This window comes from Cebus imitator, unplaced genomic scaffold, assembly GCF_001604975.1.
Source record: "Cebus imitator isolate Cc_AM_T3 unplaced genomic scaffold, Cebus_imitator-1.0 Scaffold9, whole genome shotgun sequence".
In the NCBI taxonomy this organism is placed as follows: Eukaryota; Metazoa; Chordata; class Mammalia; order Primates; family Cebidae; genus Cebus; species Cebus imitator.
In genome coordinates this window covers 5,521,278-5,529,361 of record NW_016107324.1, presented here as the reverse complement: position 1 = coordinate 5,529,361, position 8,084 = coordinate 5,521,278, and positions in this window count along the sequence as shown.

Here is an 8,084-nt window from a genome sequence, read left to right as displayed (position 1 = left end):
TTGTTAGACCCTCTTGACGCAGTGTTTTCAGTTCAGTTTAGATTGAAAGCAGTTCAGCACTTTGGAAGCAGCTGCAGCTCATGTTCAAAATCATGGTCACTCAAATGTGGAATAGCTTTGCAATGTGGCAGCAAGGAGCTTGAAATATTGGCCACAACTATGGCAGAGTCAGAGGTGGTAATTCTCATGGTGGCAGGTGAGACAAAGGTAGAATCTGCTTCCATGGTGAAAGCGTTGGCCTCAGTAGAAGCAGGGGATGAATAATACTCAGGGAAAGGGACTTTTCCGTGGTCAGTTGCTACCCTCCCAGACCTGTGCCTCTCTAGTATCCATTTCAATCCCTCCTCATTTTGGGTGGGATTAAACTCACTTTTAACTCTAGGAATAGTACCCGATTTGACTTAAGCCCCTTATGGCAATCTCTTGCTACAACAGTTAGTTCAAGGATAAACAAAAACTCATGCCTATGCCAATTGATGCATGGAATTCCTTTAGCCTCAGTGATTGCTCAATGGATTAGCACATACCACTAAAATGGTCTAAATAGAGACAAAAATTCAGAACTTCTGTTAGATGTTGTTTCAGTAAACTATTGCTCAAAAACAAACTCCTCAAAACTTAATGTGTTAAAATATCCATGATTTATTATTTCTCAGTTTTGTGTATTGGCCATGTGAGTGGTTCTTCTAGCCTAGCCTGAGGTCATTCATGTAGTTGCAGTCATCTGACAGCTCAGTTGGGACTGGAGGGTCCCAATGGCCTCATTCCCCTGTCTGGCAATTGATAGTGACTGCAGGTTGGAGTACCTTGGTCTTCCTCTATGTGGCTTCTTATCTTTTAGTAGGCTTTGCTAGGCTTTTGCCTAGCATATGGTCTCAGGTTTACTGAAGAGGAAAAGTGAAAGTTGCAAGTTGTTTTAAGGCTTAATCTCTGGCACTTGTATGTCATGACTTCCATTATATTCTATTGGTAAAGGCAATTCCCGAAACCAGCTAAGATTTAAGAGAATGGAAAAAATATACCCGTCTCTTATAGAAACAGCAGGATTGTCAAATTACAAAGGGGTGAGGACACAAGGTGCCATAATTAATTACTGGACATTACCTACTATCTATAATGGTTGATTGAGGCAAGTTCTGCAGCGAAATTAACATAGATTGCACAACCTATTGTCCACTATTACCATTTAAAAATTATCATGTGGACTCCTTTATCTAGAGCAAACTTGTCCAACCCATGGCCATGGGCCATGTGCAGCCTAGGATGGCTTTGAATGTGGCCGAACACAAATTCATAAACTTCCTTAAAACACGAGATTTGTTTGTGATTTTTTTTTTTTTTTAGTTCATCAGTCATTACTGTTAGTCTATTTTATGTGTGACTCAAGATGATTCTTCTGCCAGGGTAGCCCAGGGAAACCAAAAGATTGGATACCCCTGGTCTAGAGTGTATTCCAGTTTCCATTACTTTCCCTTCAGGGCCAGTGTTCCGTTCTACCACAACTCCCATGCATACCTGCGTTTAAGAGTACGTGTTGGCCGGGCGCGGTGGCTCAAGCCTGTAATCCCAGCAGTTTGGGAGGCCGAGGCGGGTGGATCACGAGGTCAAGAGATCGAGACCATCCTGGTCAACATGGTGAAACCCCGTCTCTACTAAAACTACAAAAAATTAGCTGGGCATGGTGGCACGTGCCTGTAATCCCAGCTGCTCAGGAGGCTGAGGCAGGAGAATTGCCTGAACCCAGGAGGCGGAGGTTGCGGTGAGCCGACATCGCGCCATTGCACTCCAGCCTGGGTAACAAGAGCGAAACGCCGTCCCAAAAAAAAAAAAAAAAAAAAAAGAGTACGTGCACATGTCATTATCAAGATATGAAGACACCACTGATCTTTTTTGGTAATCATGAATCCTTGTATTTAAATGTTTCACTGGACGCTATATTATATCACATTTGAAATTTCCAGTTGAGGATGGTTCAAGGTACTTGACTGTGGTTTTATGTTTTTCCTTAAATCTCTTCAAACCATCTCTCCACCACCAATAGGTAAGAGTAAAAGGAGAAAACCCATTGCCATAAAGAGAAAGAAAGAGAAATGTGTTCGGCAAAGTAACTTCTACAAATATCTGCAAGACAAAAAGACAATGAAGCCTATCTGACAAAGAAAAGAGAACCAGGAAGTGGTAGAACAAAGTGGCAGGAGGGAGGTGCAGGCGGGAGTATTGGTGTGTGGATCAGTTGAGCAGCTTATCTGCAGAGCAACTTACTACTCTTTCCCTGACATGTCCATTTCTTTGCTCTTCTCTTGTTTGTGTTCCCTGATATTTAGCATAGGAATGAAGCATCAATCTTGAAAAATTCCTAAGGCTTCCCCTCTAACGAAATGTGAATATCTACATAGGCAGCATTAGAACTCCGTGCCATACCTCAGAGTAAAGTTCTCCCATTTTGGCAGTTGGAACTTCCACAGCTATGATCTGCTCCCTACCTGTTCCTCCTGAAGGCTTCACTTCATCTAGACAACATACATAAAGTCCCCGCTTAGTCTTCCTGTCAATGAGAGAGACCAAGCAGGAAAACAGACCCACATACAACAATAGAGAAAACACATCTCTGCTACAGAGGGAAATTATTCTATTCCTCTTTCTCAAATAGAATGGGTGTCCAAAGACCACCAACCCATGAAAGAAAGGATAAGATTAAGAAACAGAACTGTCTCTAGTAGAAACAAAGACATTCAGAGAAAGATTTAAGAAGGCAGTGTCCCCAAAGTACAAAAGCAGTGCTGTGAGAAAAAAACAATTGGGAATCAAATTAGAACATTTGTTATACATATAATCATATGCCAAATGAAAATTTCTAAGAAGAATTTGAATATAAAGTCTCTCAAAACATAAAGAAAAAACAACAAAAAGAAATTAACAAAACAGAGACAACAACAAAACAAAAAGGTTGAACACTTGTGTTACATAAGAGATGCAGGATGCACAGAATATTTCCTTTTTTGTTTTTTTTTTTGAGACAGTGTCTTGCTCTGTCACCCCCCAGGCTGGAGTGCAATGGCACAGTCTCTGCTTACTGCAACCTTCGCTTCCCTGGTTCAAACGATTCTCCCACCTCAATCTCCCTAGTAGCTGGGATTACAGGCAACCGCCACCATGCCTAGCTAATTTTGGTATTTTTAGTAGAGATGCAGTTTCACCATGTTGGCCAGGCTGGTCTTGAACTCCTGACATTGTGATCCACCCATCTTAGCCTCCCAAAGTGCTGGGATTACAGGCATGAACCACCGTGCCTGGCTAATGCAGAGAATATTTCCAGGAAGTACAGCTTGACTAATAGAAGTTCAGGGAAATGGCCATGTAATAACAGAAGGGAAGAAATTTTAAAGAAATAATACAAAAATTTGCCCAAAGTTCAAAAAAGATCACCTTTCTGTTTGAAAGATTCTAAATAATTGAAAGAACACTCATGTAAACATAGTCCTTAAATCTTTTTTTTTTTTCCTTCAGAACACAAAAGATAAAGAAAAGATTTTTAAGCAGTTTCAGATAGATAAAACAGATTCTCTTCAATGGATATAGAGGATCAGGCCAGCATCAACTCTCATCACCAGCACAGAATGGTAGAAAAATGAGCAATGCATTCAAAATTCAAAATTCTAACAGTCAATAATTCTGAACCTAGCATTCTCCCACAGAATATCAACAAAGCATGGTGGCAAAATGATTATATTTGGACATACAAGGACTCAGAAAATTTATATCTCTTGTACTCTTTTTGAGGAAGTTACTTAAGACATAACAAAATGAATGCAGATATCAAGTGGTGGTGGTTGAACCGTCTTCTCAAAAGATGTCGAAGTCCTAACCCCCAGTACCTGTGCATGTCACCTTATTTGGAAATAAGGTCTTTGGAGATTATCAAGTTAAAATGAAGTCATTAGGGTAAGCCCTAGTTTACTATGATGGTATCGTCATAAAAAGAGAAAATTTGAACACAGAGACAGACAACCATAGAGGAAAGATGATGTGAAGACCCAGGGAGAACACCATCTATAAGATAAGGAGTGTATGAGGCTATGAGAAAATAGGAAAGAGGCATGAATGAATTCGCCCCCATGCTGCAGACACCTTGACCTTGAACCTCTATCCTCCAGAACTGTAAGATACTGGTATTTTTTTACAGCAGCTCCAGGAAATTAATACATCCAGAGAGATTTCTTTTCTTTCTTTCTTTCTTTCTTTCTTTCTTTCTTTCTTTCTTTCTTTCTTTCTTTCATCTTTCTTTCTCTTTCTTCTTTTACTTCCTTCTTTCCTTCTTTCTTTTTCCTTCCTTCCTTCCTTCCTTCCTTCTTTCTTTATCTTTCGTTCCTCTTTCTCTCCCTCCCTCCCTCCTTCCTTCCTTCCCTCCCTTCCCTCCCTTCCTCCCTTCCTTCCTTCCTTCTTTCCTTCCTTCCTTCCTTCCCTTCCTTCCTTCCTTCCTTCCTTCCTTCCTTCCTTCCTTCCTTCTTCCTTTTTTCTTTCTTTCTTCCTTCTTCCTTTTTTTTTTATTGAAGGAGTCTCTCTCTGTTGCCCTTGCTGGAGTGTAGTGGCACAATCTCATCTCATTGCAACATCCGCCTCCCATTCTCCTGCCTCAGTCTCCTGAGTAGCTGGGATTACAGGTGCCCACCACCGAGCCCGGCTAATTTTTGTATTTTTAGTAGAGATGGGATTTCAACATGTTGGCCAGGCTGGTCTCGAACTCCTGACCTCAGGTTATCTGCCTGTTTTGCCCTCCCAAAATGCTGTGATAACAGACGTGAGCCACTGCGTCCAGCCTCAGAGAGAAGATTTCTGATGGAAAAGATGATAGATTTCACCCAGAGGACTTGGGAAAACAATCCCTGGGTGACAGTTATCTGTCAGGTTCTGAAGCAATCATTCTGGATTGGGAATAGAATCAGAGGGCTGTGAACAGAAGAAACAGAAGAACAGAAGAAAAAAACCAACAAACAAAATCTAGCCTAAGGAGCTAGATAATGAGAATGTGAAGAAAGAATATAATTTCTTCTTTCCACTTAGGATTCCCACCAAAAATAGAAAAAACAAACAAACAAACAAACTGTATAGCAAAGTCGTGATTTAACTAAGGAAACCAAGCGATGACATACCTGCTTTTCGGCAATTGATGGTGTGTTATGAAACAGAAACCATTTAACCTAGAAGTGGTCCCTTGAGTGCCATGAAGGTTGTGACTTTCGTCACAGAAAGAATGAGATGCAATCTTATATTACTTGTTTCTGCAGTTAGCATTATTAAAATAATTGTATAATACATACATTGTTTATTAATTTTAAGCTTTTAGAAAGAAATATGACTTACATGTGGTTCAAGTTAATTACCAAACCTGCTACTAAAGATACAGCTCAGAAGGCAGAAATAGAAGGTGGTGAGAGGCAGAGAGATGGGCAGAATTGCTAATCATCTGTCTCATTGGGTATGGTGTCCAGGCCAGAGACACTGCCTACATTTTCAAAAGCAAGTAACAGTAGCTTAAGTGTGTTATACATTGGCACAAAGGTTATCAATATCAGTATTAAAATTATAACTAAAAATGGACACAACCTTTCTCAACTTGCTAAGGAGCATTTGCAAAAACCCCACAACTAACATTATACTTAATGGTGAGAAACTGGATGCTTTCTCACTAAGACCAGGAATTAAGGAAATTATGTCAGCTTTCACTGAAAGTGCTAACTAATCAAATAAGACAAGAAAAAGAAATAAAATGAAAATAAAAGATTGGAAAATAAGATGCAAGTAAAACTCTCTTGTTTGCCAATGACATGATTGTCCATGTAGAAAATCCCCCAAGTGAACAAAAAGTCTCCTGGAATTGAGTAATTACAGCAAGGTGTGGGATACAAGGTTAACATAGGAAAATCAATTGCTTTCTTCCATACCAGCAATGAACAATTGGAATTTAGAATTAAAAACATAAGACTGTTTGCATTATCGCCAAAAAAGAAACAAATAAATACTTTAGGTAGAAATCCAAGAAAATGTGTTTAAGTTATAAGGAAAAATACAAAACTTTGATGAAGGAAAAACAGAAGATTTAAATATAAATAAATGGAGATATATTCCATGTATATACATAGGAAGACTCAATATTGTCAAGAAGGCAGATCTTGCCAATTTGATCTATAGATTCAACGTAATCCCAATCAGAATCCCAGCAAGTTATTTGGTGGATGTCAACAAACTGATTCTAAAGTTCATGTGGAGAGGCAAAAGACTTACTATAGCCAACACAATATTGAAGGAGAAGAACAGAGTCAGAGCACTGTCACTGCCTGGCCTTAAGACTTACTGTAACGCTTTCTCTAGAGATGTACAGGAGTCAAGAGAGTATGGCACTGGCAAAAGAATTGACAAATACGTCAGTGGAATAGACTAGAGAGTCAGAAATAGACACATACAAATATGGTCGATGGATCTTGAGAAAAGTAGCAAAAATAATTCAGTATAAAGAGGGTAGTTTTTTCAACAAATGGTGATGAAAAACTGGATATCCACATACAAAAATAAAAAGAATCTAGACACAGCCATTTTATATTTCACAATCTGAAAAGACTGCATACTGTATGATTCCAACTATATGACATTCTGAAAAGGGCAAAATTAAGGAGACAATAAAAATGTCAGTGGTTGCCAGGGGCTTGGAGGGAGGGAGGAAGGATTAAATAGGTGGAACATAGGAGATTTTTAGGACAGTGTAACCATTCTGTAAGATACTATAATGGTGGATACATGTCATTATACATTTGCCAAAACCTATAAAATGTACAACATAAAGAGTGACTCCTAATGTAAACTACAGACTTCAGTTAATAATACTATATAAATGTTGGCTCATCAATTGTAACAAATTTATCACATTAATGCAACATGTTAATAGGGAATCTGGGGGAGATGCATGAGGTTCTATATGGAACCGCTGTATGTTTCACTCGTTCTGTAAACCTAAAACTGTTAAAAAAATAAAGTCTAATAATTTTTTTAATGGTAGAAGAAAACCATTTTACGTGGCTCAATTTTATACTTACATGACTCTTGAAGTATTCCAGAAGAAAGAGATTCTTCTGCACTACTAAAAGAGGCCTAATACATTAAATATCTGTTTTCAGTAAACTTGTTTTTGTGCTTTGGTAATTGTGATTTCTCTCCTGAACTTTTTTTTTTTTGGCTTTTTCTTTTCTTTTTTTTTTTTTTTTTTTTATGGTTTGTTTGGGTGCAGGATAGATGGATTTAATTCTGTGATTAGCATATTTCAGGTAAGACAAGTGATACTTCCTTGAGAATACAATAAAATCAATGTGATATTTGTAGTTTCCTCTTTTTCTCTACACGGGCTCACAATCCATGGCAGAGATTATTTACTTATAGAACGTTTTTCTCTGAGGAGACTACACAAATATTTATGTTGGCTTCTCTTATTAAAGTGGATAAAGGAGAAACAAAAAACCTCTATCTTTGTGTAGAGATAGAATGATTAAGCTCTAGAAGTCCAACAGGGTTCTACTGTGTTGTATTCTTCCATCAACTCATTCATTTATTCAGTTAGCAAGTGTTTATTGAGTTACAATTCCATGCCAGGTTCTGGGAAGGCTCTGGGTCCTTTCCTTCAAGACACTATTGTCTGTCTGTAGAAAATCTTCTTAATTGACCTGCAATTATGATAAAGTGTAATCAGTACTTTGCCGAAAGAAAAAGACTGCATTATGGAGCTTGGCATGGTAAGAATTGTCAATGTACTCTACGGTGGCAGGGGTGCACATTGCAAAGTGGAAAGTGGCATGCAATGAAGCGGCAGAGAGTCTTCACGTGATACATGACATTTGCCTTTATTCTGAAGGATTTGGAGCAGGGTCAAACCACTCTTGTATTCCAGGAACAACTCTCTTGACCTCTTCTTTTATTCCTGATGGCCATGAGACCAGTTCCACAAGTGCTTCCACAACTGTATACAGGAACAAGCAAAGAGTCTTTCATCCTTCTTGCTTCCTGATGCAAATCTTATCTGTGTAAGCCTCTTGGCACTC